The sequence below is a fragment of the Chiloscyllium punctatum genome, chromosome 26 (genome assembly GCF_047496795.1).
Source record: "Chiloscyllium punctatum isolate Juve2018m chromosome 26, sChiPun1.3, whole genome shotgun sequence".
Taxonomy (NCBI): domain Eukaryota; kingdom Metazoa; phylum Chordata; class Chondrichthyes; order Orectolobiformes; family Hemiscylliidae; genus Chiloscyllium; species Chiloscyllium punctatum.
This window is the reverse complement of record NC_092764.1, coordinates 58,750,518-58,776,403: the sequence shown is the minus strand read 5'-3', so window position 1 is coordinate 58,776,403 and position 25,886 is coordinate 58,750,518. Positions and strand designations below refer to the sequence as shown.

At 43.5% G+C, this 25,886-nt stretch overlaps 1 protein-coding gene across 2 annotated transcripts in view; it reads left to right on the top strand.

Moving 5' to 3' along the window:
* The window catches only part of cpne2 (copine II), a 264,882-nt gene that overhangs the window by 120,961 nt on the left and 118,035 nt on the right, over positions 1-25,886 (top strand). The gene's annotated exons all lie outside the window — the stretch shown is intronic.

Here is a 25,886-nt window from a genome sequence, read left to right as displayed (position 1 = left end):
GGAACTATTATATTCAAATGAGGACTTGGCAAATGTTCATTGTAACTGTATCCAATTTCACTGGAACAGGCAAAGATGCAGGATAGAATGTTTAAAAAGAACAGGTTGTGTGATTTTTGGCTGTTTTAATGCTTACAGTACTTTGTCAGTGCTCTGTACATTTTATTATTGACTTCCACCGATGTGCTCTTCCTGGGAGGAGATGGGTTTTATTTAATGAACACAGTAATCAACACAGCACAGCAGGTCAGTCAGCATCTGAGGAGCAGGAGAATCATTGATTCGGGCATAAGCCCTTCATCAGGAATTTGAGGGGGCTGAGAGATAAATAGGAGAGTGGGAGTGTGGGTAGGGGGAAGGTAACTGGGAAGGCAATAGATAGATGAGGTGGGGTGTGGTAATGATAGATTGGAGGGGAGGGTGGAGTGGATAGATGGGAAGGAAGATGGACTGGTAGGACAGTTCAAGAACGTGGAGCCAATTTGGGTCTGGGATGAGGTGGGGTAGGGGAGATGAGGAAATTGGTGAAGTTGACGTTGATGCCGTATGGTTGCAGGGTCCCAAGGCAGAAAATGAGGCTCCCTTGCTCCAGTGGTCGGGTGGCTAGGCTTAGGTGGTGGAGGAGGGCCAGGACCTTCTTGTCCTGGGCGGAGTGGGAGAGGGAGTTGAAGTGGTCAGTCACAGGGCGGTGGGGTTGTTTGGTGCGTGTGTCCCAGAGATGTTCCCTGAAACATTCCGCGAAAGTACTTAATGTAATTCCACAGGAAAGGCACATAATAATGACTTTTTCCAAGGGCGATCCTATTGAAGCTTAGGAGGCAATGAGAAATATATGTACAAGGTTCAGAATCCATCCTGGGAAGCAGTGAAAGGTCAAGCTGGTTTGGGACAGGCATCCGGTACGAATTGCATTCAGTATGAAAGGAAAAGAAGGAAGCAAACAGACTCCTAGACCATTCTCCTACCATATATATCTGGAGATCTGAGTCCACCATCTTGCTAATGACTGAGCTCACCCTCTTGCTGTAGTTGTACACTCGCTCTTGGCAGATGCGGAACTTTGGAGTGCCATCTGAAACCAACTTGCAACATAGGCAGTGGCAGTCAAGACTTTAACCTTTAACCTTTGTGTCACCAACACCTTGCAAGCCAGCAATGAGGTAATGAATTGACTGCATGTACTTCACAAAATCATGAGGGGCATGGAGAAGGTAAATAGACAATGTCTTTTCCCTGGGGTAGGGGTGTCCAGAACTAGAGGGTATTGGTTTAGAGTGAGACAACAAAGATTTAAAAGGCGCCGAAGGGGCAACTTTTTCACACAAAAGGTGGTGAGTGTGTGGAATGAACTGCCAGAGGAAGTGGTGGAGGCTGGTACAATTGCAACATTTAAAAGGCATCTAGATGGGTATATGAATAGGAGGAGTTTGGAGAGATATGGGCCAGGTGGTTGCAAATGGGACTAGATAGGTTCGGATATCTGGTCGGCATGGACGCATTTGACCAAAGGGTCTGTTTCGTGCCGTATATCCCTATGACTCATAACTGACCTGGGTTTGAGGTTTACAACAGTTTAATCGAAAAGACAATTGAATAAAAAGCATGGAATGGAGATTCTGAACTTGAGTGCTGTTTGAGTTGCATTTAACAAAGCTCAGGCTATTCGTACCTGTGGAAAAACAGATTCCTGAGCATTCAAGAAATCTGGAGAGAGATGAGAGGTCATTTTCACTTGAGCCCATGCAACATTCTGTAACTGTGCAGTCAAATATTACACTCAAGTGTTTTTTTTAAACTGTGTGTTGCTAAAAATTAACATGCTGAGGGGTAAGCAACTCAACAATCTGCAAAATCCCTGCCCTCACCCAGAAAAAAAGGCCTGGAATTAAGAATCTAATGGTGACCATGAAAATGTTGTCGATTGTTGGAAAAACCCCACCCGGTTCACTTTAGGGGAGGAATCTGCCATCCTCACCTGGTCTGGCCTACACGTGACTCCAGGTACACAGCAATATGTTTGACTCTCAACTGTCCTCTGAAATGGCTGAGCAAGCCACTCAGTTCAAGGGCAGCCAGGGACGGGCAGTCAATGCTGGCCGAGAGTGTAGTGCTGGAAAAGCACAGCTGGTCAGGCAGCATCCGAGGAGTGTGAAAACCGACGTTTCAGGCAAAAGCCCTTCGTCAGGAATGAGGTCTCATTCCTGACGAAGAGCTATTGCCTAAAACATCAATTTTCATGCTCCTCAGATGCTGCCTGACTTGATGTGCTTTTCCAGCACCATATTCTCAACTTTAATTTCCAGCATCGGCAGTCCTCACATTCGCCTAATAAATGCTGGCCAACCACCAATGTCCATGTCCCATAAGTGCATTAAAAGTAAAAGCGTGTAAACCACTCCAAATGGTGAAGGAACATTTACTTGTGTTGACGCATTTAAAGGAGTGAGGGGCAAGGGAACAGAGAATGAGGGGAAATAGGTGCACATATGCAACAAGAAATAAAATGAAATAATAATGGAAAATAATAAATTTTAAAAAACAATAGTGAGAAAGGAGAGAAGCGAAGACCAACAGGTGCAGTGAGAAAAACCTGTAAGTTGCGAACTGGCTACTATAGGGAATCAAATTTGCTGGGCCTATTGTCTTACTTGGTCAAATAATAAACAAGCTTTTGAACAATCACATGCCATGACTGATGGTATGAATTTTGCACTGTGCTGCCCGTCTATCATCAGAAACTTGTATTCATAAGTGGGAGCGATACAGGAAGATAAAACGGTTTCTATGGTGATGGCTACATTGTGAAACAGCTGTTTCTGTACTTAGTGTGCAGTTAAATGCTGGGCTTTGTACTTTGAAAGCACTGCGAGTGTATCAATCGAACACTCCCCTGTCATTCTGAAACAAATTTCCTGCGGGTGATCAAAGTTTTTGTTTAATATTTATTCAGCTCTGTGCAAAAAGATTTTTTTCAGTTTCCCTGCAGTCCAATCATGTGATCCAAGTAATAGCTTTGTCTCCCATTCGGGCAAATACCAACCTTGAATTTCCTTTCTGATGGCATGCTGGAGGCTTTTACATGAATACAGGACTTTTTTATTTTTAAAGTGTTTTGCTTGTTGTGGTGGTTTCTTGCAGAAAAGATTTCAGACTGGAATACCAGGGTTAAACAGAAATTTACAGTAAACAGAATTTGGTAGAGTTATTTACAGTGAAATATAACATCAAACCGCACCCAGTCAAGTGATTTTGCGAAGTATAATCATTTTTTTTGTTCTCTAGTTTCAATGCTGGGGCTTGGAAAAAATTAGATTTGATGTTGGTCCGTATTGATACTATATATATATACATATATATAAAATATATAAAATTGTCTCTGTAAGTGACTTATATAAAACTTACAAGTTACTGTAATAATGTGAAGTCTACACTATTGTATGTGAACAGCAACAGGCTTTTATGAAACATGACTGTATACAGGAGGTCCCCAGTTTTTAAAAATCTGATTTACGAAAACCTGTGGTTGTGAAAGCGATCTCATGTAGGGGTGTAATTTTGAAGAACTGACATTAGGCATTTTCTTATGTCCTTATGAATGACTAGTTTATATTGTTCCTGCATTACGTTCCAACTTATGCATATATTGACTTGTGAAGGAACTCCAGAATGGAACCCAGGGACTGCCCATACTGAGGATGGTGAGAGAGGATAGCCCATCCAGAGCCTGTCGACCCAGGCTCCCATTCTACTGGCTCTAATTATTTAGACCGAAATGTTGTGAAAGTGTGCGGGTTCAAGCAGGAGACTGGCCCTAGGTAATGTGGCTGGTTTGACAAGCAGACATGTTGGGCCAAATGGCCCCCTTCTGTGCCATAACATTTCCGTGACTCCATTTCCATAGCTTGTTAGTTTCCCTGTTTGCAAAATCTTTATAAAGCTCTGCTTAGGGCACAGCTAAAGTAATGTGCCCTGCTCTGGCTGCCACGTGTTTGGAAAAGATCATGCGAGGGTGGTGAAGAGATTGACCAGCTTGGCTCCAGTTGGAGGAGAATTCAACGCGAGAGAAGGAAGTGGGGGGTTGTGCTTCTTTTGAGAGGATGTTTGATGGAGGCTAACGACATTATGACAGACTTAGATATGATAAACAAAGAAAGGTTGCTTTCATTAGCTGATGGTATGAGGACCAGGGGACATGGTTTAAGGTTTTGGACAGGACGAGTGAGAGGAAAGAACATTTTTGTGCAGTGAGTGGTGAAGACCTGAAGCTCAGTACTTGCTGATGGAAGGGAACTCCAGTTCCGAAAGGAAATTGAATGGGGAATCTTGTGGGAAATAAAGTTAACTGAATAGAATACCTGGATGTGACATGTGGATTGTCATGCAGAGATCCAGCACTGACTTGTTGGTCTTAATGACCTTCTGCATGGTTAGAATAACTTGACGACTGATTATTTTGTTCCTTGTTTCCCTCCATTTCCTCTCGTACTTTGGCCCCTTCCTGTTACTTCAGAGATGAACCCTGCGATAACCCTGCGAGGTGATGGCCTAGTGGTATTATCGCTTGACTATTAATCCAGAAACTCGGAATAATGTTCAGGGGAACCTGGGATCAAATCCTGCCATGCCAGATGGTGGAATTTAAATTCAGATTCAGAAAATCTGGAATTAAGAGTCAGCTGAGGACCATGAAACCATTGTCAATTGTCAGAAAAACCCATCTGGTTCACTGATATCCATTAGGGAAGGAAATCTGCCATCCTTACTTGGTCTGGCCTACATGTGACTCCAGAGCTACAGCAATGTGGTTGACTCTAAACCGCCCTGTGACCAGCCTAGCAAGCCACTCAGTTGTGTCAATCGCTAGAAAGTCACAACAACTACAGCGGTTCAAGAAGGCAGCACACCACCAAGGACAAATAGGGATGGGCTAACACTGCTGGCCAGCCAGTGATGCCCAAATCCTACAAATGTACAAAAGTAAACACTAAATTAAGTCACTAGGGAAAGTCATCCTTCACTCAGAAGCAGGCAAAATGGTTAAGTGTTCATTGAAACAGGTGGAATAGACAGCTTTTGTAAAGGATAAATGATCTGCTGTGGTATCTTACTGCCCAGGATGGAACGTTGAAAATGGTGCTCAATAGAGCTGCTCCAGAGGAGTGTAATTCAGGTCTCCTTGGGAATTCTTTCAACACCCACCATTCCCATACCCCATCTACCCTCCTTATTTTTGACTCAGGCAGTTCCAAGGTGAAGGCAATTCACTTAGAGGTAGGAGTAATGTTGGACCAATAATCTGACACTCATGGTATTGTGGTAGAAGGTTTTAAGCCAGCTAAATGCTAAACTACCATCCAAGAACCTTCACTGTGCCCTTGACTTTCTGGAAATAGGTCTTCCAGGAAATTCTCCTGAATTTTTTTCCTGAAGTACATTCCTCAAAAGTAGAGTATTACATTGCCCAGTCTGTAGAAATGGATTCAGTGTAAAGGTGTCCAATGAATGTGATGTATGTGTGGTTACTGTGCTGCCATAGGTGCTCTGAGTAATGTACACTGCACAAGGGAACTATTGTCATTCCATTACCTTATGAGCATTGATATCACTATTGATTTTCTTGAAGCTTCCTGTTACACAATAGAAGGTTGAGTGGTAGCCAAATGCAGATATTTATACATGGGCCAACACCACACTGAGAGCCAGCTGGGCTAAACAGATCCTTCTGTGCCTCATGAAGAAAAAATCAGAGTTGTGTTCTATTTAAGGCTAAGCATTCCAAGCAGGCACCTTTTACAATGAGAAAATCCTTCTCTTCTCTAGGACTATTGCTCCTTCAGTTACAGTGCCCACCAAGGTGACTTTATGTTCTGCATTTTGCATTGATGTTTTCGTTTTTCTTTCTATTACCGCCAACAAGTTAATTTTATTTTTAACTCGAATGGTTCATTGTGCAGGTTCATAGTTCCTTAAAAGCGGTCACAGATGGACAGGATAGTGAAGAAGGTGTTTGATATGCTTGTCTTTATTGGGCAGTGCATTGAGTATAGGGGTTGGGAATGCGGTGCTGGAAAAGCGCAGCAGGTCAGGCAGCATCCGAGGAGCAGGAGAATCGACATTTCGGACAGGAGCCCTTCATCAGGGCTTATGTCCAAAATGTCGATTCTCCTGCTCCTCGGATGCTGCCTGACATGCTGTGCTTTTCCTGCACTATACTCTCAACTCTGATCTCCAGCATCTGCAGACCTCACTTTCTACTAAAAGCTGTGAGGTCATGTTGTGGCTGTACAGGACATCGGATAGGCCACTTTTGGAGTACTGGTTCAATTCTGGCCTCCTTTCTATTGGAAAGGTGTAGTTGAACTTGAAAGGGTTCAGAAAAGATATCCAAGGATATTGCAGGGTTAGAGGGTTTCAGCTATAGGGAGAGGCTGAATAGGCTGGGGCTGTTTTCCCTGGAGTGTCGTAGGCTGAGGGGTGACATTACAGAGGTTTATAAAATCATGAGGGGCACGAATAGGCTAAATAGACAAGGTCTTTTCCCTGTGGTAGGGGAGTCCAGAACTAGAGGGCAGAGATTTAAGATGAGAGGGGAAAGATTTGGAAGGGACCTAAGGAGCAACTTTTTAACACAGAGGATGGTGCATGTATGGAATGAGCTGCCAGAGGAAGGGGTGGAGGCTGGTACAATTACAGCATTTCAAAGGCATCTGGATGGGTATATGAATAAGAAGAGTTTAGGGAGGTAGGGGCAAAATGCTGGCAAATGGGAAAAGGTCAGTTTAGGATATTTGGTCGACATGGATGAGTCAGACAGAAGGGTATGTTTCCGTGCTGTAGGTCTCTATGACTCTGCGATTAGGCTCTTTTTCTGAAAGGACGATCAGGCACAAACAATGATTTTGTAAAGAAAACTGCGATCTAATTCATCACCTGTGTATTTGTATCCAAGGTGGTGTTTATCTTGGTGTTATGCAACTTTTGAATTGTCTTAACAATCTGCTGACTTTCTAAAAAGCATAACATTTTCGAAACTGATGGACTACTTTGAGTTTAAGCTCAGAACAAAAACTCGCAGTTATCTTAAGCTTGTCGGAATGAAAGCTTGTGGTTATCTTAAGCTAGTCCGAAAAATTATTAGCAAGCAGTAAAAATGATAATAGATGATGATGAAAGATTGATCAGAGCTGTTGCAATGGAGCTGAGTTTCATTGCATTGATCTGTGAAATGTTCAACCTTTTCTAAAATAAAGCCTTTTTTTGGAACCTAATGCTGCACCGCTGAGACAAGTGGCTATCACATACCATCCATAATTGATTGACCCAATTGTTATCTCTATGTTCACCATCTCATGTGCAAGTGGTTAGAGTGGTCTTTCTAGTTGTGGTGATCTCTTCTATGCTGTGTGATCTTGCACTGTGTGTCCAAAACAATACCAAGTTGGGTGGCACGGTGGCACAGTGGTTAGCACTGCTGCCTCACAGTGCCAGAGACCCGGGTTCAATTCCCACCTCAGGCAACTGTCTGTGTGGAGTTTGCATATTCTCCCTGTGTCTGCGTGGGTTTCATCCGGGTGCTCCGGTTTCCTCCCACAGTCCAAAAATGTGCAGATTAGGTGAATTGGCCATGCTAAATTGCCTGTAGTGTTAGGTGAAGGGGTAAATGTAGGGGAATGGGTCTGGGTGGGTTGCTCTTCAGAGGGTCAGTGTGGATTTGTTGGGCCAAAGGGCCTGGTTCCACACTGTAAGTAATCTAATCTAAGTCTGCAGGTTTACTCTACGAGTTATAGAGAGTTTGTTCTCTAATGTAACAGGCTTCAGTTTACTGAATAAACCTTCATCTCGTGCTAAAACCAGGAAAGCAGCAGAAGATTGACTTTGTGGGAGAGTACAGTACCAAAAAGGCAGAACAAGAGAGGACAGAGGGTGAGGCGGAGTGAGGAGCTATTGAACAGTAGCAGCAGAATGAAGTGTGGATGAGAGATAAAATCTCTCTTGGAACTGTAAAGTCAGTTACAAGTGGGAGTCTATGGCAAGCTCCTTGAGATAGTGGGTATGCTTAACACGTTCATCCTGAGGTTAGTCACAAACAGTTAGCAACTTAGCTGCCAAGAATAAGCAAGGGCAATATAATTATTCGTGATGGTATCTCTTTTGCTGCCCTGGCTCATTTTAATCTTCCACTGGAATTATCGCTGCTTTCCTGTATTGTACTCAATGCCTTTACTTCATTTGAGCCTAGATCTTGACTATTTGAGGCCCCGGCCTTATCTGACATCTGTAGAAAGACACTTTCCCAACTGGATGATTTATCAGCTGGGGATCATGCCAAGTAAACCTTTGGATTGGGGTTCCTGGTTCAAACGTAATTGCCTAGTCAAGGGCCTGCTGAGAGCCAAACCCCTCTGCCCTTGCACCAGTCCCTAACCTGAGGGATGTGCCTGGTTCTTCGATGCTGCCTCTCTTTGTCAAGTGCCAAAATCCATGGGCACTCAGCATTTGAGAGGGCTGTCACATTTGTGTTCTTGTTCTGTTAAGATATGCCCATAATCCACCACTACCAACGAAGAAGAAAATCGAGCTTCTTCATAGCTGGCTTTTATGCAGATAAGTCATTGAGAGCAACTGATTCTAAGAGAGAATTCTATTCCTGATGAAGGGCTTTTGCCCAAAACGTCAATTTTCCTGCTCCTCAGATGCTGCCTTACCTGCTGTGCTTTTTCAGCACCACTCTAATCTGGACTCTGGTTTCCAGCGTCTGCAGTCCTTGTTTTTACCTAACTCATTCTAAGAGTCTACTCTGTTGTTCAAACTAATTTGCTTTGGGTACTTGGTGTTCTGTGTTTATTATGTATTCACCTCAATACAGAAGAGTCTACCTTTTAGAACCTGCACACTGGTCATGTGATCCAGATAAAAGCTTGCTCTCTCACTCCTGCACATGTCAACCTGCCATATTCAGTTGGAGGAACACCTACTATTGGGCTGGAGGTGTTGACGTGAATGTGGGCCTTTCACAGGATGATGTTTGTTTTTTGCTCACATTGTTCTCTTGTCCTGAATTAAAAAGATTGCTCAAAGTCAACGTGTCCCTTCTTCTCAACTGATAGTCACGTTGAGTTACCCCAATTTTTATCTCCACGCTCCTAAGTGCAGAAGTGTTTGCATCAAAGCTGACCACTATAACCTTCAAAATAATTACTTACATCAAACGATTTGAGTGCTGGTGGTATCACTGAGCTTCTTAAATTTCTACTTGGTAATTTTCTTATATTACAACCGCACCAATTCTTCAATCAGAGAGAGCACAAAGATTTGTATAGAATTGTTGATAGTCATGTGGCAGCAGTTTTCAAATTGGTCACTATTTCCCGTGCTAAGGAATGTAAGAAAAGAAAAGTTGGTGCATCTGCTCCTGGTCACCATCTATGGCAACTGGGAAAGACAGGATTGGACTGGAGCTGAGTCCTTCGCTAAGGTTCACTACTGAAGGAGAGACAAACAAATACATGTCAAGAACTGGATTTCCCAGAGCTGCAAAAATGAGAGGAACAAGCCCGTGGTTATTGAGAAACACAAGTTCCCATCCAAATTACACGCCACCCCAGCTTGGATGTATAATCGCCTTCTCTTCTTCAACATCAATGGAGCAAAGTCCTGCGAGTGTCTCGGTGACAGCACTGAGGACATATCTACACCATGCAAACTGCAGTAACTCAAAAAGTCAATTCACCAGCACCTCCTCGAGGACAATTCAGGATGAACTATCAATGGCTGCCTTGCTCATGGTACCCACACTATGTTTCACTGATGAACAATGGTGAGGAACAACAGTTTTTGGAATGAACCCCTTGGGCTTTTTACACAAGGCAGTTTTAATGTGTGAAGGAGCTGGGGTAAGCTGCCTTTTCCATCACTAAAATATATGCTTATGGTTTTTTTTTGCCAAAAAAAATTTTTATTCGGCTGAACTAAGTGTGAGAGAGAACACCTCCCTGTAACTTTGTGAACAGCACATTGATAAACATTTATCCATTTTATGCTGCAATTTTGGCTCTGTGTCTGCTTGGAAGGTATCCAAGCACTGAGCTCAAAGTGCAAAGACACTAAAACTCAAAAGGCAAGACAGTTGTTCCAATAAAAGAGTCTTATCCCTAGAATGTGATAGGGGCTTGAAGTGGCTTCAAAGATATCAAATGAAATCCAAAAGATCTGCGGATGCTGTAAATCAGACAAAAATAGAAATTGCTGGAAAAGCTCAGCAGGTCTGGCAGCGTCTCCAGTGAGAAATCAGAGTTAATGTTTTGGCTCCAGAACTGAGGAAGAGTCAGGTTCTCAAACTAGAAAAGAAACAGAACCATTTCTCCCTGGCTCCATATGTTCCACCTTTATTGAAACTACTGTCACAAATCTGGGAAGTCACCACTGGCCAGAGGTATATCAAACATATAGGCAGATCAAACATATAGCTGCCCAGGACTCGTGGTTGGGTACTGAATGATGAGTACTTCATTTCCTTCACAGTCAAAGCCTCTGTAAGATCAGTAGTGTTACGGGATACTCACCATGCATCTGGATTGCTGTCAGTATAAAGTGATAGACCCAGACAAACTGGAATCGACTGCTGTGCAGGCAGTGGGGGTCTCGAGCATATGTCTGCGATCTCATGCCTCAAGTATGCGTAGACCCAAAGAAGATAGGAGCTGGAGGAGGCCATTCGACCCCTTGAGCCGGCTCCACCATTCAATATGATCATGGCTGATCATTTCGCTCAACAGCCTAATCCCCACCCTCCCGCCTGCATTTGGATCATAGAATCCCTACCATGCAGAAAGAGGCCATTCCGCCCATTGAGTCTGCACCAACCACCTGAAACATATCCCACCCAGACCCACCCCCCACACCCCATCTCCGTAAAGCCACATGGGGTTGTTATCATTGCAAAACCATCTAGCCTGCATATCCCCAGACTCTATGGGCAATTTTCCATGGCCAATTCACCTAACCTGCAAATCTTTGGACTGTGGGAGGAAACCGGAGCACCTGAAGGAAACCCACGCAGACACGGGGACAGTGTGCAAACTCCACACAGACAGTCACCCGAGGCTGGAATTGAACCCAGATCCTTGGTGCTGTAAGGCCATCCCTATCCCTTTAGCCACAAAAGCTGGATCTATCTCCTTCTGGAAAACACATAATGTTTTGGCCTCAACCACTTTCTGTGATACTGAATTCCACAGGCTCACCTCTGTCTAGATGAAGAAATTTCTCCTCATCTCAGTCCTAAATGGTTTACCCCTTATCCTTAGGGCCATGCACCCTGGTTCTGGAATTCCCTGTTTTTGGGAACATCCTTCCTGTATCTACCTGGTCTAGTCCTGTTAGAATTTTTAAAGTTTTTATGAGATCCCCCTTCATTCTTCTCATAGAATAGTCAAAAGCTTTAGCTTTCTGAGGTTTGTCTTCTATTATTTACCCCTTGGAGTGGTAAAGACAAAGAGCAAACCTGAAATTATCAAAACCTGGGAGACAAGCAGAGAAAGGGAGTGAGAGATGAAGAGAGTGAAGGAACAATAGCCAGGACTTGCTGCACACTGGAAAGAGGCAACCAGACGGTTCAGGTCAACACTGACAACACCCAAGTGACATAAACATTTCCCCTTCGGCACTTCCCTGATCTAGGCATTCTGCTCCAGCATTGGTTTGTTGTTTTAAAATATGAAATGTGCACAATCTAAGTTTGAGAAGAAATCTGACAAATGTGCTAATGATTCCATTCGTAAACTCTCAAATAGTTTGAGAGCCAAAAGAAAGCAACCTCCGTTTATATTGTTTGTAATCGTTTCTTTAGAACAAAAGACTGTAATGACTGCACATCTGTGCACGGTATAAGGTACTCCACCCTACACTGAGCAGAAGTTTATGAATTTTCCATTCAGTTGCTAATGTTTGACATCAGGAAACACCAATCAGAATTCACAGTGAGACGGGAAGAGGTGAAAGAACATCATCAGTGAACCATTGACTTTTACTGCTGGCTCGCAGCTAAGAGCAACATAAGTAGCAGGCTAGATAAAGACCCTCCCCTCTAACATAGGAAATATATTCTCTCAAAAGCATAGCCTGAAAAGATGGAACAGAAAGGTTTCACAAAAAAAAACACTACGTAAAATTAAAGGTTTCATTCTGTGCTTATCCCGTGGAGCACAGACGCCCGTTCTGAGGAGAGATTGGAGAAAGATTTAAAAGGGACCTAAGGGACAACCTTTTCACACAGAGGGTGGTGTACGTACGGAATGAGCTGCCAGTGGAAGTGGTGTTTAAAAGGCATCCGGATGGGTACATGAATAGGAAGGGTTTAGAGGGACATGGGCCAAGTCCTGGCAAATGGGACTCGATTAGGTTGGGATATCTGGTTGACATGGACGGGTTGGACCAAAGGGCCTGTTTCCATGCTGTACATCTCTATGACTCTAAGATCAATGGGAATTCAATCAAGGTTCTCAAAATCTCAAAAATGGTTCCAATAAGAATGAATAAGGTGAAACTGATTCCACTGACGAGATTATGGATAAACAAAGGGAACAGACTGAAGATGATTGCCAGAAAAAGCAGAAGGAAATTGAGGGGACTGCGCAGTAAGTTACAACGATCTGGAATGGGGGAGGTAGCTTTAATATTAACTTTCAAAACAGAATTCGATTATATACTGTAGAAAAAAAGAGAAAAGTAAAAATGGGATTCAGAAAGAGTGGGGCTGATTGGAAAGCTCTTTCTGTGAGGTGGCACAGGTGTGATGGACCGAATGGCTTTCAGTCGGATTCAGTGACGTTGTGTTTTGATATTGGCTGATATGTGTGGAGTGCAGGACCTTGAGCAGGTTGGGGAAGGATTTCAGTGCACTTCACCGTAATCCCAGCAGCCTGTGTTCATTGCCTTTTGTGTACAGGGCACCGTGCTGTGATTGTCTTCTGCATCTTCGGCTTTTGAACAGCACCTCCAACCTGCAGCGCAGTTGAAGGGTCAGTGTTACTGGTAATTAAATGATATTAACCAAAACAGTGCACAATGCTTGGGAATACTATGCTCTACCACCAACACCCACCCCTTCCCACACCCAATTGTGTTTAAAGTTAATTTAAACAGTTCATAATTATAATGTGAAGTTTAACTCTGTTCATTTTTGCAGAATGTGTTCACTGCTGGCAAAAGATAATGAGTTTAATAAGTGGCACGCTCATATGAATTTAAAATACCATACATCCAGCTGCAGTCCACGGTCCCTGGCTGTGAATTTGCTCATTCAAATGCAAGGGATCTGGCACAGGAAGGCCCCAGTTTAGCAGCAACTGTAAAGATAGAAATTCAGAAAACGACGAAACTGACTGCACTAAGGTTTTCTTTGACAGGGGATGAGGGGATAGTCGAGCAGAGGCAGTCCAGTTGTAGAATTTTGTGTTCTTGGCTTTACTAGCAATTGATCAACTGTCCCACTCAGAGTCACAGAGTCATACAGCAGGGAAACAGACCCCTCGGTACAGCTAATCCATGCCAACCATATTCCCAAACTAAACTAATCCCACTTGCCTGCATTTGGCCCATATCCCTCGAAACCTTCCTTAACCATATACTCATATAAATGTCTTTTAAATGTTATAACTGCACCCGCATCCACCACTTCCCCTGGAAGTTCATTCCACACACTAACCACTCTTTGTGTAAACAAATTGCACCTCGTGCCTTTTTAAAATCTTTCTCCTATCATCTTAAAAATATGCCCCCAGTCTTGAAATCCCTTCCCCCTCCCATTCATCTTACACGTACCCCTCATGTTTTTATAAACCTCTATAAAGTCACCCTCAACTTCCTATGGTCCAATGAAAAAGGTCCCAGCCTATCCAGCCTCTCCATACAAATCAAACTTTCCATTCCCTGCAACATCCTGGTAAGTCCCTTCTGAATCCTCTCCAGCTGAGTAATATCCTTCCTATAATAGAACTGGATACACTACTCAAAGGTCTGAGCAATGAAGGCAAGGAAGCCAATGCTGCCTTAACCATCTGTCTAAATCTGATGCAAACTTCAAAGAACTATGAACCTGAACTCCCAAGTCTCTCTTTTCGACAACACTATCCAGGGCCCTATCATTAATGGTATAGGTCCAGCTCTTGTTTGTTTTGCCAAAGTGCAATACCTCCTACTTATCCAAATTACACTCCATCTGCCATTTGGGACAGCATGGTGGCTCAGTGGTTAGTACTGCTGCCTCATAGCACCAGGAGCACTGGTTTGATTCCAGCCTTGGGTGACTGTCAGTGTGGAGTTTGCACATTCCGCCTGTGTCTGTGTGGGTTTCCTCCCACAATCCAAAGAGTGCAGGTTAGGTGAATTGGCCATGCTAAATTGCCCATGGTGCTCGGGGGTGTGTAGGTTAGGTGTATTAGTCAGGGCTAAATATAGGGTAGGGGAATGGGTCTGGGTGGGTTACTGTTTGGATGGTTGGTATGGACTTGTTAGATTGAAGGGCTTGTTTCCACACTGTAGGAGTTCTGATTCTAATTCCTTAGCCCATTGACCCAACTGATCTCTTTGTAATCTTCAACAACCTTCTTTGCTGTCTGCAATACCACTCAATCACTGCAGGTCATGAATTATATTTTTGGTTAAGTAGCAGCCATAAACTGTTAGTAGCTTCTCAATGCATTAAAAATCCATTATTACCCAGCTTAATGAGGAAGGTGGAAATTGGAGCAGTAAATGGGCAAAAGCTGAACCAATTAAATTCCAATATGCAATGTGGTAAAAATTAAATTGGAGCAATCTTTTAGGTTCTGCTCCCTTTTACTCTCCCCGTCCAATAAAAAAACCTGGTGCAAAATTACTTCAGTAGTTTTCCCCTTTTTTTTGTCCTTACAGTTACTGTTGGACTGAGGCCTTCCTCTGGCAGTGTTCCTCTTGCATTCGAAATTGCAACTTCATAACCGGAGAACACTGCCTGCAGCTCAATTAATGCATGTACAGTAATTTACATTCACAGGATCATGCCCAAGGGAAACGAAGGCTTGAGACTGACCTGAAATTAGACACCAGGCCCTGTCTTGGCATTTTGAGAGGTCTACTCCATTTCCAAAGGCAGTGACCTTCTGGTTACTCCTGGATGGAATGGGCAAACTCGGACTGCCAACCTTCTGCTCCGCCTGGGTTCACAGAAAGGTCCCTTTTTAAACGAAAGAAGTGACACTCAGCTTTCACTGGGGGACGCTGACAAATCCTGAATGGATCAAGTAGAACCCCTGTCCCTATTTTGTGGTAACTAATTTTATAAACTCTTCCTTCAAGAGTTATTCGTGCCTCATTGAAACATGCAATTGCTAGACATGTTAAAGGAGACTAGCACTCATTAAACATTGGGGTTTGGTGAATTTAGAGATAGAACAAATAATTGCGTAGGTTGGAAACCGTGTCCCATTGTGAAATAAAGTGCCACAGCCTTGTTTAACATGTTGAGAAAGAGTACAATAGAAACTGATTTCTACCCAATTCATTCTGAGACTCTCCTTGCTTTGGGGATTTAAGTACAATTTGATTTATCACTAACCTGTCTTTGTGGTCCACTTCAGTGGGGCTAGAAAATATGTTCTGAGCCACTCAATAGTCCAGGAACTGCCACTTAACCAAAGAATGGACAAACAGAGCAGAGGTTTAGTTTTGAGTTCATTGCATTTTGCTGAATGTGACCTTAGGATAATAAGATTGTGCCTGTCATGGTGAACTCCTCCTTATTTTTCTTGAGGATGAGAGACTTTGATAGTCTGTGGACTAGAAATGCATTTTGAACAATTGAGCTCATGGTATTGGGTCAAAGCAGCTCTTAAAACTTCCCTCACTGCAGTGATGAACATCTGCCTGATATTTGAAGATCTCAGCCTTGGTGCCTTGCCCTCTGTGAGCTATTTTGTGATTACCACTTCCATTTTAGGCTCAACGAATGTATGTGTGAATGGTTGTAGTTGTGCATGATACTTCAAATACGGCTTCTCACCCCTCACTGAGGTGAATGTTTGTTGAAACCCTTACAAAATGAGCTGAAAGTGAGGGCTGTGCTCAGTTAAATGTTGTTTGTAATCTCAGTGCACACCTTAGCCATTTGCTGACAGGTGACTCTTGTTTGACAACTTTTTCCCATTTAGAGCATGCTGTGGTTCATTTACTGGATGCTGACCTTCAGCCCAAAGTAAAGCACCCCTCCCCCCCAAAAAGCCCCCACCCACTTTTTCTGTTTTGCCTCTCAACTCATCGACCTGGAAAGGAGCAGTCCTTTGTGAATAGCCTGCACTGCACCCATTGAGTCTGTTAGAATGGTGCAGATATGACCTTGTCCTTTTCTTGGCACACTGAAAGCCTTCCTAGGAGCTGCGATTGCACTGGGTTTTGTAATCCCCAACAGCAGGGAGGCCCAGTGATATTATCGCTGGACTGTAAATCCAGAGACCCAGGTAATGTTCAGGAGACCTGGGTTCGAATCCCACCACAGCAGAATTTATATTCAGCAAAAGTCTGGAATTAGGAGTCAAATGATGACCATCATTCTCAGCAAGCTTTCCTTCTCCCTGAATGGTTTGGTGAAGAAAGCCTCTCCGAGTCAAAGCAAGTCAAGCTCTCACTTATTTTTGGGACATAACACTGAGATCTCATGCCCTTTGCTGGACATTTAATTGATGCAAGGTTAATCACTGGTGATGGAACAGTTGGTCTTGGCTGATGCATCTGCAAAGCTAAAATGTTGCCTTCCCCTCCATAGTTTGACATGAATATGAATCAGCTGCAGATTGAATATCTGCAGATCAGCCAGCCTTGATCACCAATGAGTTAACCCAAACAGCTCCAGCCATCCTGCAGCTAAGTTTTATTCTTTAATACAGAATTCTATTCAAGAGAATTTCTAAAGCCATGCTCTTCTCTTCAAGTCTCCATGTGTGTTTGTACTGGGATTGTCTTCAGACCTTCTGTTCTATCAGTCTCACTGAATCTGGAGTGAGTTGAGCTTTGATTTTCTCATCTGTGACTTGTTGCCTTGACAACTGATGTTTGCTAGGCGAAAGTTTCTGTTTATTACCACAATGATACTTGGCTAGTAATCATCTTGACTTTTCTCTATGTGCAAATGCTGATACTTCCATTAAAACCTGTAAGGCATTTCCATCAGCACCATGAGAAAGCATTTTAAAAATTCTGAAATATTCAAGTGCATTCATTTCTTCAACAACAGCAAAAGCATCAATTTATAAAATTCCTTCAGTGTAGAAAAATAGGCCAAGATGTTTCATGAGACTATAACCAGTCAAATGTCATCAAAGAGGGACCCATTAGGGTAGGTGACCCTATCGGGGTCAGAAAACCCTGATAGTTAACAACATCCCAAAGAACAGCAAGTTGCAAAGGTAAAGAGATTTAGGGAGGGATTTTCAGAATTTGGAGGCTACATAGTTGAAGGAACAGCTGCCAACAATTGGTTTAAAAAGCTAGGGATGTTGTAGATTTGGAGAGCCTCTGATGTACTGGATTTGGATTTCCAGAAGGTATTTGGCAAGGTTCCAAGTGAAAGGCTATTGCATAAAGTAGGAAGTCATGGTAACAGACTAGCATTGATAGAAGTGGGCAGCACAGTGGCTCACAGTGCCAGGCATCCAAGTTCAGTTCCACTATCGGGTGACTGTCTGTGTGGAGTTTGCACATTCTCCCTGTGTCTGCGTGGGTTTCCTCCGGTTGCTCGGGTTTACTCCCACAGTGCAAAGATGTGCAGGTTAGGTGGATTGGCCATGCTAAATTGCCTCATAGTAACCAGAGATGTGCAGGCTAGGGGGGTTAGCCATGGGAAATGCCGAGTTATGGAGATTTGGTCAGGGTGGATGGGATGCTCTTTGGAAGGTTGGTTTGGACTCAATGGGCTAAATGGTCTCTTTTTGTGCTGTAGAGGTTCTGTAATTCTGAGATTGGTTGGCTGGCAGAAAACAGACTACGCATAAATGGGTCTGTTTATGATTTTAACAATATGCCAAGTGGGGTCTTGAAGAGGCCTCTACTGGCCTTTCAAGTTTTTACAACGTCTGTCAGTGGAACAGTTGCTAAACTTACAGTTGACACAAAGGTAGGTGAGAAAGTATGTTGTGAAGGGACATAAGAAGATGCAGTCTGATATAATCTGGCAGATGTCATATAGTCAGGTAAACTGTGAAATTGTTCACTTTGTTGTGGGGGTGGGGGGGCGGTCAAACTAAACCTCAGATTAATAGTTTAATATAGAATCACTGAAGAATTCCAAGCGCAGAGGCATTGAGGTATTCCATTGCATGAGTCAAGAAAGATTTGTAGGAAGGCTATCATTTATTGTGAGGAGAATTGAACCTAAAAATAGGGAGGTGATGCTGTATTTCAACTGGGCTATGGTAAAACCACATCCCAACTACTGTGTGCAGTTTGGGTCTCCTTATTTAAAAAACACTGTAAATGCACTGGTGGTGATTCAATGGATGTTTACTAGACTGATACCTGGAATGAATGTGTTGTCTTATGTAGAAGGATTGAACAGGCTTGGGCTTGTTTTCACTAGAATTCAGAAGTGCAAGAGGAGATTTGGTTGAAATTTATAAAATCATGAATGGTTTTGTCAAGGTGAATGCAAAAAGGATAATTACTCCTGTAGGTGAGTCTATAATTGCTAGGGGTCACTGTGTAAAATTAGGAGTCACCCTTTCAGGTCAGAGATGAAGGCAGTGTTGATATCTCAGAGGTTTGAGCAACTTTGGAACTCCCTGCCTCAGAGGGGAGAGGTGATGGGGTAATTGGATCTTTTTAAGGCAGACGTAGATAGGTTCTTTTTAGACTAGGGGAGTCAAAGATTATGAGGATAAGTGGGAATGTGAAATTCAGAACACCGACCAATCAATCTTAATCTTATTGAATGGCCAAGTAGACATAGATGGCTAAATGGCCTATTTAACTCCAAATTTGTAAGTCTGTATGTGAGAGGCTCATTGGAGGAAAGCAGATTTTTTCACAGGTATGTAGGACAGCATTATTATGCAGGATTATCATAAGCAAATTGAAGGAGGAACTTTGATGAAAATATTTCAGTCAGAACCATATTACAGCAGGGATACTTTACCAGGCTACTGACACATTAGAATATTGTACAATTGGAAACACTCTTGAAGATGAAAGGATATAACAGGAATGGGATTAGAGTAGATTACTGCAGTTGAGGACATAGCAGAGGGAGATGGGCATCAATTGTTCTATAAAGACTAAGGTTCTACACAACAACCATTGTCTAATCACTCCATAAGAAATTATCTTTCTCCCATCCACAGTCATCCCCTGACTATCACTGCAATAGTGGGTCCCTGTGTCCAGATCTGTTCTGGCTGAGAACCAGCTCATCCCTAATCTGATTAGTTCATGGTTAAGTTTCATTTGAGGCATTAATTTTAAACTGCACTGTCCGGGAAAGGCCAGATGTAGTGTAGATTTACTGGACTTTCCCTGCCAAATGATACCAAGCTATGAAGAAAAATGGAAATTCCCGTTATGGGGAAGCAATAGAAATCCATACCACGGAAACCAGCAAAGGCAGAATTTTCTCAGGTTCACACAAAATAAACTTTCTTCTGTTCACCCCTTTGAATATTGCAGAAACTATTTCTATAAATGCTTTTAAAACTATTCATTTTGCTTTTATCAGGATTGCCATTCAAGAAATCAAACTTAGAAAGAGAACGTCAATTATTGCTTTGGAGATGCCGGTGTTGGACTGGGGTGTACAAAGTTAAAAATCACACAACACCAGGTTATAGTCCAACAGGTTTAATTGGAAGGACACTAGCTTTCGGAGCGACGCTCCTTTATCAGGTGGTAGTGGAGGGCTCGATCCTAACACACAGAATTTATAGCAAAAATTGTGATGTAACTGAAATTATACATTGAAAAATTGATTGTCTGTTAAGCCTTTCATCTGTTAGAATCCCATGATAGTTTCACTTCTTTCATGTGTAAATCACAAAACCTTTTTTAAAAAGTTGCATTCTCGGGTTAGCTGTTAACAATGGTGATTACTAGACAATATGTTGAAGGTGTTGGCCCCCTGTGTTCTCTGTCTATGCCATGACGTTTAGATTGATTCTAATCTAAAAAGTGAGATAACGGAGTTCTACATGAATTCATGCAGTTTTTGAGCAAAATACAATGTAACCCTGCAAGTACAAATTCACCCCACAAAATATATGTGTGCATGTGGGTCTTTGTCTGTGTGTATGTGTCTGTCTGGGTTGGGGGTTGTGAGTGTGAGAAAGTGTATGTGTGTGTGTGTAGTGAGTGTAGAGTGTCTTAAGTCTGTGAGGGGGTGCATGTGTGAGTGTGAGAGTGTGTGTGTATTTAAGGGTGTGTGTGGGTGTCTGTGCGCGTCTGTGTATATGTGTGTGTGTGTGTGCGTGCGCGTGTGTGTGTGTGTGTGTGTGTAGGAGTATCTGTGTGTGTGTGTATAGTGCAATGGTGGTCACCTGTAATGTGACATGAACCCATGGTCCCGGTTGAGGCCCTCCCTATGGGTACCGAACTGAGCTATCAGCCTCCGCTCGGCCACATTTCACTGCTGCCTGTCCCGAAGTCTGCCTTGGAGGATGGTCACCCAAAGGTCCGAGGCTGAATGTCCTGGACCACTGAAGTGTTCCCCAGCTGGGAGGGAACCCTTCTGTCTGTTGATTGTTGTGCGGTGCCCATTTATCCGTTGTTGTAGCCTTTGCTCGGTTTCCCCAATGTACCATGCCTCCGGGCATCCTTGCCTGCAACATATAAGATAGACAACATTGGCTGAGTCACACGAATACCTGCTATGTACAAGGTGGGAGTTGTCCCCACGCGTAATGGTGGTATCCATGTCCACACTCTGACACGTCTTGCAGCGCCTACCGTGACAGGGTTGTATGGAGTTGTCCTGAAAGCCGGGCAGCTTGCTACGAACAACGATCTGTTGGAGGTTTGGTGGTTGTTTAAAGGCAAGCAGTGGGGAAGGTCTTGGTGAGATGCTCATCCTCACTGATAATGTGTTGAAGGTCACGAAGAACATTGCATAGTTCTTTAGCTCCTGGGAAATACTGAACAATGAAGGGTACCCCATCGGTTGCAGCACGTGTCTGTCTCCTGAGGAGGTCATTATGGTTCCTTGCTGTGGCACGTCGGAACTGGCGGTCGATGAGTTGGGCATTGTACCCTGTTCTTGTGAGGGCATCACTGAGTACTTCCAGGTGTCTGTCATGTTCTTCCTCATCTGAGCAGATCCGGTGTATGCGTAAGGCTTGTCCATAGGGGATGGCTGTTTTAATATGTTTTGGGTGAGGTTGTCTGTAGGTTTGCGGTAGAGTGTGGTGCTGAGGTGTCCATCCTTGATGGAGATGCATGTGTCAATTAATGCAAGATGGAAAGTGGATTTGTTGGACCACAGTTAGCCTTCAGATGCAGCAGGAAGTGTTCACTGTCAGTCTTGGTTACCTGATGCAACTCAGAGCAGGCAGGCAGACTCTGGTCAGGGCATTAGCACGGGGAATACAGCAGGGATTGGCAGTCTTCATAACTCTTTCCCCACTCGCAAGATCCAATGTATGGATAAATTCCTTTTCCTGCAAAGACCACGATCAGTCAGTGCAGTGCCTCAGAAGATTACCTGTTCTGTCAGGGACTGGTGTTTTCAGAGGCCACGTAAGCAGAGAGCACTTTAAACTAAACGAAGTCAAGGGCGAAGGACCAAGCTTGGGTAGAAGCTGCACATTGAGGCAAAGAGACATGGCAGTAAAATAATAATGGGAAATGAAGGCCAAAGGATGGCAGGATGGGACAGAGAGAAAGAAAAGCTAAAAGGAAAAAAGGGCCAATGGTGAAGCCTAGCAGTACAAAACGAATACAGGCAGCTCAGTGGTTGGCACGGCTGCCTCACAGCGCCAGGGACCCGGGTTTGATTCCAGCTTCGGGTGACTGTCTGTGTGGAGTTTGCATGTTCTCCCCGTGTCTGTATGGGCTTCCTCCAGGTTCTTTCCACAGTCCAATGATGAGTACTTTAGGTGAATTGACCGTGCTAAATTGCCCATAGTATTACAGGGCAATTAGTCAGATGGGATAGAGAGTAGGGGAATGGGTCTGGGTGGCTTACTTTTCAGACGGTCAGTGTGGACTTGTTGGGTTGATTACAGCCTGTTTCCAAACTATAGGGATTCTATGATATGATAAAGGTGTTGTATCTAAATGCACTTGGCATCCATGGCAAGGTAAACAAATCAATTGTGCAGATCGAAAGAAATGTGTAGGTTGAGAGCCATTCCTGAGATGTGGTTGTAGATAGCAAGGATTAGATGTTGAATGCTGAAGGATGCATGATATTCAAGAGGTGCAGAAGGCTAGGTAAAAGTGAAGGGGTAGCACAGTTAAGCATGACAGTTGTGCAATTGTGGGAGATATCTGTTGTTCAGGAGATTGGGATACAGAATTGGTTTGGGTAGCACCCAGGAATAGCCAGAGAAAGAAGCCACTAGTAGCAGTTGTCCACTGGCCCCCTCTCATAGCAATCATAGTGTAGGACACAGTATGCAAGAAGCTAAATTGGGTGCTTGTGATGGTGGGACTGTAATAATTACGGTAATCCAGGAAATGTTCTGGTGACCTGGGTTTGAATCCTGCCGTGGCAGATTGTGGAATATAAACTCAATGAAAATTTGCAATAAGAGTCTAAAGATGACCGTGAATCCGTTGTTGATTGTCAGGAAAAATCCATCTGGCTCACTGATGCCTTTTAGGGAAGGGAAATACCATCCCTCCCTGCTCAGGACTGGATATGATGCCAGACCCATAGCAATGTGGTTGACTCTTGACTGCCCTCTGAGCAATTGAGGGTGGGTAATAAATGTTGGCATGATGATTATCTAGAAAGTAAAGTGAATGTTGTTTTTTATTTAAAGAGAGTGAGAACAAGGTGTGACTAGTAGGTAATAGGGAAATGGCATATGAAGTGAACAAATGTGCCACTGTCTTCTCTTTGAGGATACAAAGCACGTTCCAGTAGTACCTGTACATCAGGTAGGGGAAGGGAGCAATCACTGTCATGATGGTAGTGGTACTAATCAAACTGATCAGCCTCCAAGCCAATTCTAGATTTCATCCTAGGGCTCTAAAGGAGGTCGCCAACAAGATAGTTAATGTGTTGGTATTCATTTTTCAAAATTCTCTGGATTCAGGAAATGTTCCATTAGATTAGAAAGTAGCAAATATAAACTGAAGGAGAAGACTGATACACAGAGAGTAGTTCGTGTGTGGAATGAACTTCCTGGGGAAGCGGTGAATGTGGACGCAGTTACATCGTTTAAAAAACATTTAGATACATGAATAAGAAAGTTTTGGAGGGATGTGGGCCAATCTCAGGCAGGTGGGACTAGTTTGGGAACATGGTCGGCATGGATTGGTTGGACCAAAGGGTCTGTTTCCGTGTCATATGACTCTATGACTATGACTGATTTCCCTAATTCTGGAGGATAATGATGATTGTTATGGAAGCAGCCCTTTAGGAGGTACCATACCATTGACAGGGAAAATAGTACTCCGTACAGTCCAAGCCAATAACCCCAGCTTGATCCAACTACTTCAAGTTGTCTTTCAGACTCACCGCACAGAATTGAGTGTGATCTCTCTAGAGAGACAATCTCCAGGAATTTGCAGTAAGGTCCAGGAACCATGGCTGGAACTTTCCCATGCAGTTCTTTCATGGCAGGGCAGGTGGAGAAATGGTCCAAAACCCCATCAGAATGCTATCCCAGAAACGTTTCCCTAGCTGAGTTACCATGGCAATCAGCAAGCCAAGTCTCATGGAGCCCAGTTAAGACCTTACAAAGGTCTTACCCAGTTGTGGGTGACTTCCTCACTGAGGTCAGAGCCCAATGATTTGGAGAGAGGCTCCAAAATGCCATCAGATCCTGCTATCCATGCCCCTGTGACAGACAGGGCCAAGACTGAAACAGCCACAGCCATAGCCAAAATCTTACCAGGCTTATTATGGACAAGAGGGGGAGCAGTCCGAACAGCTTTGGGCGTGTTTTGTGATGAGAATATTGCAGTGTTTTGAGAGCATCTCTGTTTTGAGGTGCCCACACACTGACCTTCTGCCTCAGCAGTGCCCATGTCCAGCAGAGATGCTTCCAGTTGGCCAGTCTACTCTTTGCACCATGTGCACCCTCACAGTCAGCAATGGAACTGTGAACTGGAAGTGAGCAACTAGGAGACTACGTGCTGTAAACGTACACACTGGTGTGCACACAGCTAGGCTACAGGGATTGGCATCTGCCACAAGTGCCAGCATCAGGGGAATCATTCTGTCCTTTCCGTAAGAATAAGGATGATATCTGAGTAATGGTGGCTTAGTGGTTAGCACTGCTGACTCGCAGCGCCAGGGACCTGGGTTCAATTCCACCCTTGGGTGACTGTTTGTGTGGAGTTTGCACATTCTACATGGGTTTCTTCTGGGTGATTCAGTTTCCTCCCACAGTCACAAAGATGTGCAGGTTGGGTGGATTGACAATGCTGACTTTCCCGTAGTGTGCAGGATAGCTGTGGGGTTAAGGAGATGAGGTTGGGTCTGGGTGGGTGGCCCTTTGGAGGGTTGGTATGGCCTGCTCCCACACTGTAGGGCTTCTACGGTAGTATATCCTTTTTCTATATGTCACCTACATGGTTAAATTTTGCTTTTTTGTTCCTTGTTGTCAATTAGCTTTAAAATTTGAACTATTTGGGAAGGTAGAATAATTCTGAAGTGAGCTCAAGTCAGTCAACGTGAAATGCATTAAGACATTGTGCAATATCTTTTCTAACATTGCTGGCGAGTTTCTTGCCCATCATAAGAGAGGGTGACAATATCTGGATAAGATCAGGAGTATTGGGCTTAGAATTTGCTAATAACATTATATTGAGCAGCATTTAACGACGGGTATCTCCTATAGTAAATACAACCCAAAGTCAATGAACTGGAGTAGCAGGAGAAATGAGTCACCATGCATGGTCAGATATATAGAAAACACCAATTGGCCGCACATGGGTAGCACTGAATACAATGAAGATTGGCCAGTCGAGTTATGCATGTGGGCTCAAAATCAGCTGATATTACCAGTAGTCGATAAAAGTCCACAGATTTAATGTGGAACATTCTGTCTCTTAATTCAGGTAAATAAATATATATAACAGTGACAACCTCTAGTAATCCTTTTAAGACTAATTGTTGGAAAGGGACTTGAACCACATATTAGGTCACCGATTTGTAAAAACACTGGGCCTAATGCTTGTTTTGAGCAAGCACCTTGATATAATGTGAATATAGCCAGCACTGAAAGAGCAAGCATACCAAATGAAATCCTTTACAACCTGATAGTGCTGCATGATCCAATTTCATGGTGAAATATGTGAGTTCCCTTTAAGGTTACACCTAATTAGGTAAACACTGGTTACGTACAAGGGTGAATATAAGGATCTTCCTGGTACTTAAAATATGGTTGATATTTCTGAAGCTTGACACCCAGAAATCATGCCTGGGTTGCACAGTTTGTATAGAAAGTGACTTTCCAGAATGTCAGAGTGTGTTCCTTTGTAAGATCAAAAGATGACAGCATGTTAAACAAAGTGTACTACGGTGCTCCTAATATGCAGTCAGCCTTCCGGGCAAGCAAGTCCTGAGGAGAAACATCGTGCGAGTTCACAAAAAAAAATTAAGTTGGAGAGCTAGTAAAATCTGTGTTGGGCAGCAAATCCTAGCTATAGAATTGTTCAGCTCCAGAGGCACCACAAACTAGGACATAGAGGGAGAAAGG